The sequence below is a fragment of the Hyperolius riggenbachi genome, chromosome 8 (genome assembly GCF_040937935.1).
Source record: "Hyperolius riggenbachi isolate aHypRig1 chromosome 8, aHypRig1.pri, whole genome shotgun sequence".
Lineage (NCBI taxonomy): Eukaryota > Metazoa > Chordata > Amphibia > Anura > Hyperoliidae > Hyperolius > Hyperolius riggenbachi.
In genome coordinates, this window is record NC_090653.1 from 240,969,902 (window position 1) to 240,977,074 (window position 7,173).

Genomic DNA, 7,173 nt, shown 5'->3' on the forward strand with positions numbered 1-7,173 from the left:
ACTGGCTGGCTCCATCCTCCGCTCCACGGATGATCAGCACGCTCACAATCCACGTGTGCACTGGCTGACTCCATCCTCCGCTCCACGGATGATCAGCACGCTCACAATCCACGTGTGCACTGGCTGGCTCCATCCTCCGCTCCACGGATGATCAGCACGCTCTCAATCCACGTGTGCACTGGCTGGCTCCATCCTCCGCTCCACGGATGATCAGCACGCTCACAATCCACGTGTGCACTGGCTGGCTCCATCCTCCGCTCCACGGATGATCAGCACGCTCACAATCCACATGTGCACTGGCTGGCTCCATCCTCCGCTCCACGGATGATCAGCACGCTCACAATCCACATGTGCACTGGCTGGCTCCATCCTCCGCTCCACGGATGATCAGCACGCTCACAATTCACATGTGTGGGGACACCAAACGCCTCTCAGCCGCATCATGTGTGTCTCCGCTGGGTGGTGGTTCAGAGCACTGACCAGGGATGTAACTACAGGAGAACAGCCCCTGCGGCCACGGGAGGCCAGGGCTGTAATAGTGCCCCAACTACGACTTCACTCCCTCTGATAAGAGCCCATCCTTCAGATCAGGTGGTTTTGTGGCTACACTTGTTATGGGTGTGAAGATTATGAGGTCCACACTTGGTTTATGACCTTTGCAAGATGAGCCCCCAGGCTGTGAGGGTCACAAGGGGTTGGCAAAGGAATGGTGTGAGCACTGAGGGGGCCCATCAAAGTTTTGCTGAATGTATAGCTACGCCCCTGGCACTGACCTTGCTAGATAGATTGGCTTTGCAGAAGCTTCTTCTGAGGCAATAAACCACATGGAAGAAGCACCTTAGGAGCGAAATGGCCATCAGGTAAGGTCAGTGCTCTGCACCCACCGTCCACATACCCAACATCCGTCTTGTACACGCATCTGTTACTCTGGTGTTTACAATTAAAGAACAACTATTGTAAGAGGTATATGGAGGCTGCCATATTTATTTACTTTTAAATAATACCAGTTGACTGGAAGCCCTGCTGGTCTATTTGGCTGCAGTAGTGTCTGAATAACACCAGAAACAAGCATGCAGATATCAGATATGACAATAATGTCAGAAACACCTGATCTGCTGTATGGTCAGGGTCTATGGCTAAAATCATTAGATGCAGAGGATCATTAGGATAGTCAGGTAACTGGTATTTGAAAGGAAGTAAATATGGCAGCTTCCATATTGCTCTCACTACAGTTGTCCTTTAAATCAGCTAAGCAAGTGCTGGACATCCACCTTTTCTGTTCGCAAGGTACCCTGATCGCTTGTCCTGAGCGCGCTTTTTCAGTTTCATGTTGAGTGGGTCCCAATGATTAGTAGTGCTGGTGTTTTCTTCAGTTCTCAGTTTACATAATTGATACAGTATTTACCAACACAGCCAATCAAGCAACAACCAAGAAAACTGTACTTTATTATATGATTACTTCTGACTGATAAGCAGAAGAGTTAATTCCCTATCAAGGCATTTTGATTGGATCATTCATCGATTAGGAGTGAATATTGCGTTGTGTGTAACAGTACCAAGTAGCAGAAACACTTTAACCCATTAGCAGCTTCAAACAAAAATTTGTCATTGGAATGCTGCTGTACGTTCTAAACCTCTGCCGACAGTCCTCGTTTGGCTGCCTAGTGCAGCCAAATGAGCAGGTGGCAGGCAGCAGTTATAGTTACCTTTTTCGGGCGGCTTTTTCTCTTCCTCCATTGGCGGCTCTGAACTTCCGACAGACCTTCTGGATCCTGATGATATGACGTGATTGGGCTCCAAAAGACCATGTCAGAGTTAAACCTCCACCCAGGGGTGATGGGAGAAATTCTTCCATCACTCCTCTTCCACTACCAGGTGGCGCTGTAATGCTTACACATCTTCTGGATCCTGATCACATGTCATATCATGTGATTGGAAGCCAGAAGACATGTTGGGATTACATTACCGCCATTGAGGAGAAAGAAGCCGATCCAGCCATCAGGACAGGTAACTTATAAAAGCTCCCTGCTGCCTGCTCTGCATACCCTGCCGAGCCTGCCAGGCTGGGGAAGGCACACTTCCCCAGCAGCAGGAAACATTTGGTTCTGCAGTCAAATAAAGTTTTACATTATTTGGCTGCTAAAGGGTTAAAATAACTTTCATTTTAATAGAATTTCAGAGGACACAGCTCTTCAACCATTGTAAATCAGGAAAAATGTATCTGAACACACACACACTGTACTATAAGCATAAGTATTTACTAAATGATGCAAGAAGAGTTTCAGAATTTTGCTGCAGTAGACAGACAGGTGTGTCCCATACTATTTATACAACAAACAATAGCTTGGCCAGCTACCAACAAGGTATTGCAGTGCACATGCAAAGTCCAGGCAAATTCATGATGTTATTTAGGATGGTGTCTGTGAGACAAGGAAGAAGGAAATGTCATATCTAGGTTAGTTATGGCGATATGACCCCCTGGCAGAAGTCAAACTTGGATCTCATATAGAATTCCATAAACAAAGGTGTCTTTGTTGAACACTAATCCTTCTCAGGTTCATGTAATAATAATGCCCAAAGACCACATTGTTCTCATAGCCCACAGCAACCTATCATATTTCTAGCTTACTTATCAAACTTGAAGCATGGCAGTGGCAGCTGGAAGCTGATCGATGGGGGGAATTATTCTTAAAGCTAACTGATCACCGACTTGAACAATCTAAATGTAGCATAGGAGGAAAAATACCTAATCAATGGTTGGCTTTAATGAAAATTGAATGTCACTATCATCAGGATCAGGGCAGTTTCTAGGCCTTAGGGCCGGTTCACACTTGTTTTAAAAACGTATCCGTGGGATACGTTTTTAAAGCTCTGCAGAAACGCAGGAATCGGATCCTATGTTAAAAATAGGACCTGTTTTCACTCGTGCAGAAACGCGAATCGCACACGGATCCGTGTTGCACAGAAAGAAAATGCTGCGGAGAGTCCGGATGTTACACTTTTTCCCGGACTGGACAGGAAAACGTGTCCAATGCAAGCCTATGAGAACAGACACTGTCTGATCTCAATAGGCTAGTCGCCGCATCCGCGTTGCCTGTTTCGGCCACATGATGTCGTCTAAGCGCCCCGCCATCCATTATCGCCGCTCCGTCCATTCTGTGGAGCCCGGAGGCCGACTGAAGCATGGGTATTCTCCATTGGGCTTCGATAGACCAACGGAAATCCTCAGCAACAGAGAGAATTCTCATTGGATCATGGTGAATGTGCTGTTCACTTTTTGATGGCTCGACAGCAAATTGGGCACTTTTGGCGCAACATGACGCAACGGGGTAAGTGTACTAGGCCCCATAGACTTTCATTGCTGTTGCATTACCCTGAGTGCAGAAAGGGTAATGCAATGCAATGGAACCAGCGTTGTGTAAAAGTTTCTCTCCTTACCCCTCCAGCTGCAAGCCACTCCGTCATGCACTGCGTATCAGCCCTCCTCCCCTCTCCATAGACACAAAACACATTAATCAGCTGTTGCTTAGCGATGAGTCTGTACAGCATTGAGGCAGTGTCACCATCAGAATTGGGTTTGACTCTAGTGGGCGATGCAAATTGTGCATGAGTACGTATTACAGATAGGTCAGGAAGATGTGATACTTTGTTCAGCCAAAACAGATGATATCAGCTGACTCTACCTGACACTGCTGCAGGAAAAATATCTCATTATGAGAAGGAAAGTTCTTTCTTGGTTGAAAAACCTGATCCCCAGGATGGATTCTTTTTCTGAACATCAGGGAGAGTGGTGTAACTTCAGGAACCCGCCCAGAGGTGAAAAGTGATGCGCCTTTCATCATTGCTGCATCAGCACATGTTCCTTCAAAGTTTGTTACCTAAAACCAGATCAAAAGGCCTATTCCTGACGTGTGAGTATGGGATAGTCTGCAGCAGGGGCGTAACTAGAAGGGAGCAGACCTGCAAGTGCAGGGGGGCCTAGAGCTGTGGGAGGCCCCAATTCCTCTGATACAAGGGACTATACTTCAGGTGTTTGTGTGGCTCCACTTGTTATAATAATAATAATAATAATTCCTTTTTTTGTATATCGCTTTTCTCCTGTCGGACTCAAAGCGCTTGCGAGGCAGCCACTAGAGCGCAGTAACAGTGTTAGGGAGTCTTGCCCAAAGAACTCCTTACTGAATAGGTGAGGCTTACTGAACAGGCAGATCCGAGATTCGAACCCAGGTCTCCTGTGTCAGAGGCGGAGCCCTTAACCATTACACTATCCAGTCAGTGTGGGTGTGGAGATCATGATGGCCACACTTGTTATATGACCCTTGAAGGCTCATGAAGGGCACCAAGGGGAGGCAAAGGAAGGGGTGTGAACATTGGAGCGCCCCAACAAAGTTTTGCAGGTGGCCCCTTGAATTGTGGTTACGCCACTGGTGTGCAGATGCTAGGCCAACTGTATGTACTTTCCAGCTTTGCATCTGTAGATAAACGTTTCAAGTCTGGCATGACCTATAGGGTGGGTTCAGGGTTACAGAGTAGGATAGTTTGGCAGTCTGGATCATTTTAACGATATCAGCAGCAGTTTTGATGAAATCTTGCGCTGTGACCACCTGGGGACGAGTCATCAGTGACGATAAATAAGGCAACATACATACTTTATATTTGGCCAAACAATCACTTGTGGTTGTCTTAGCCAAAAATCTAAAGTGTGTGCAGGTGTCCATGGATGTTGGCCTCCCCTGCAGCGATCTGCTGACCGGATCAATCTAACCTGTTGCCTGTTGTTGTGGGAACTGAGTGCGTTCTCACAGCATTCTCCCGCTCACACATCTTTCCCCATAACCTCTCTAGTGAGCAGAACAGACTGCTTGGCCGCGAGCAGCACAGCATGTCTGTAGAGCAGTCATTCCAAAATTGCTGTGTAGAACAATCTGTAAATATCAGTGTGGTGTGATAAAAATCTTAAAGAGCAAACGTGACCAAGGACTGAACTTCATCCCAATCAGTAGCTGATACCCCCTTTCCCATGAGAAATCTTTACCTTTTCTCGAATAGATCATCAGGGGAGTCTGAATGGCTGATAATGTGCTGAAACCCCTCCCACAGTGTGATGTCAGGACCATGGTCCTGACAGTTTCCTATCCTTGATCCTTGCTGCACTATGGGAAATAACAGCTGTTCCCAACTGTCAAAACTGCAGCATCTCCTTCCACTGACATCACCTGCCGTCAGCAGTCAAAATGTCGCCATGTGATAGATGTCAGAATGTAAATCAGGGAGAGGAAAGTTTTTACAATGTACAAACACTGACTAAATCATTTATACATAATTATTGTAAAAATTAAGCACTTCTTTTTTCATTATGTTATTTTCACTGGAGTTCCTCTTTAAGTGTGTAGTTACTGAACGTGGACCCGAGGTCATAGTGATATAGAGGCTGCCATATTTGTTTGCTTTTAAAGTTGCCTGGCAGCCTTGCTGATCTATTTGGTTGCAGTAGTCTGGTGAATAACACCAGAAACAAGCATGCAGCTAATCTTGTCAGTTCTGACAATATTGTCAGAAACACCTGATCTGCTGCATGATTGTTCAGGATCTATGGCTGAAAGTAGTTGAGGCAGAGGATCAGCAGGGCAGCAAGGTAACTGGTATTGTTTAAAAGGAAATAAATGTCAGCCTCCATATAACTCTCACCTCTAATTCACTTTCATTTCTTTTACTAGATGTTGTCAGGGCCTTGGCAAGTTGTGAGATAGTATGCTAAAGGGAATTATACCAAGCATTTCCCAGCATGTCCTATAGCATTGCCAGCAATACATTTTTAAAGTGAACCTGTGTCACAGGGCCCACAAAAGGTAAGACTGCATTACATGTATTTTGTTCCTCTTGGTACAGCAGTAGAGATGATCAATAAGATAATTTTTCTGGCTTGCATGCAAATGTAATGCAAACTGTGTGCAGCTTGAAATTAAGGCAGCCATACACTGGTCGATTGCCACCAGATCGACCAGCAGATAGGTCTGAATCTGATCAAAGAGGGATCTATTGGCTGCCTACACTGACACTGCAAACAGATTTTGAATCGATTTCACTATAAAATTGATTCACAATCTGTGGATCTGCTGCTGCCGCCCCCTGCATACATTACCAGATCCGGCCGGCACGAGTCCCCCGGTCTCCGCTGTCTCTTCTCTGCTCTGGGTTTCAGCTTCACTTTACTTCCTGTCAGGGGAAGTTTAAACAGTAGAGTGCACTCTACTGTTTAAACTTCCCCCGACAGGAAGTAAGTGAAGCCAGCCAGAGCCCAGTGCGGAGAAGGGACCGCGGGGACACGCGCCGGCGGAACAGGTGATGTATTGCCGCTAGCGTTGGTCGTCGGACATTCGAACGCCGCTATCGACGCACTCCCGACACGCTGGCGATTGAGCACAATTTTCAATTTCGGACGGAAATTGGTCGATCGGTCAGCATTTGCGTATCGATTTCACAGCAGATTCGATCAGTGACCGAATCTGCTGTTGAGTAAGTGTATGGGCACCTTTAGGCCACTCCAGAGTTGCAGGGTGGGGCTTTGGGAAATACAAAAGCTGTATTTAGTGAACATTAAAGGAAACGAGAGGAATGTGAAAAAAGGATTTTTACTTCTGTGGGGCCTCGTCCAGCCCTTCTGTAGTCCATCAGCCCCATCATTGTCCTTCCAGTATGATCCGCTGTGCTCCTGAAGTTAGTGACCCAGATCGGTTGTGGTCCACTGCACATGCGCTGTTCCGGGTCGCGCACCACCATCGTGCTTCCTTGGGCAGGAGTGTACTGCGCAATCACAATTAAAGTCTTAACAAACCGCGCTCCTGGCGCGATTAAACAGAATCAAAGACTTTACGTGGTTTACCGTGGCATAGCAGAGGGGACCAGGAGAATATCAAGGGAGCTGATTAATGGATGACAGGGGGCTGGAGGAAGCCCCAGGTAAGTAAAAATCCTTTTCTCCCATTCATCTCAGGTACTCATTAATCTTTTGTTTCCTTAACCATTTCCAAACCTATGCCGGACTATGTTCTTTTCCTGCAGAGGTCCAATGTTGGACATAGCCTGACATAGGAAACCTGGCTACGGCTGCTGCTAGATAGTGCTGCTGCTGGATAAAATCCAATCCATCCAAAAGACATAGCTTCATCCCCT

At 46.5% G+C, this 7,173-nt stretch overlaps 1 long non-coding RNA gene across 1 annotated transcript in view; it reads right to left on the reverse strand.

Annotated features, from left to right (window-relative positions):
- Positions 1-3,495, reverse strand: part of LOC137528493 (uncharacterized) — an 18,556-nt gene extending 15,061 nt beyond the window's left edge. The window contains exon 1 of the long non-coding RNA XR_011023412.1: positions 3,439-3,495. This is a non-coding gene — a long non-coding RNA (uncharacterized lncRNA). The remainder of the gene's footprint in view (positions 1-3,438) is intronic.
- Between the last annotated feature and the right edge of the window lie 3,678 nt (positions 3,496-7,173).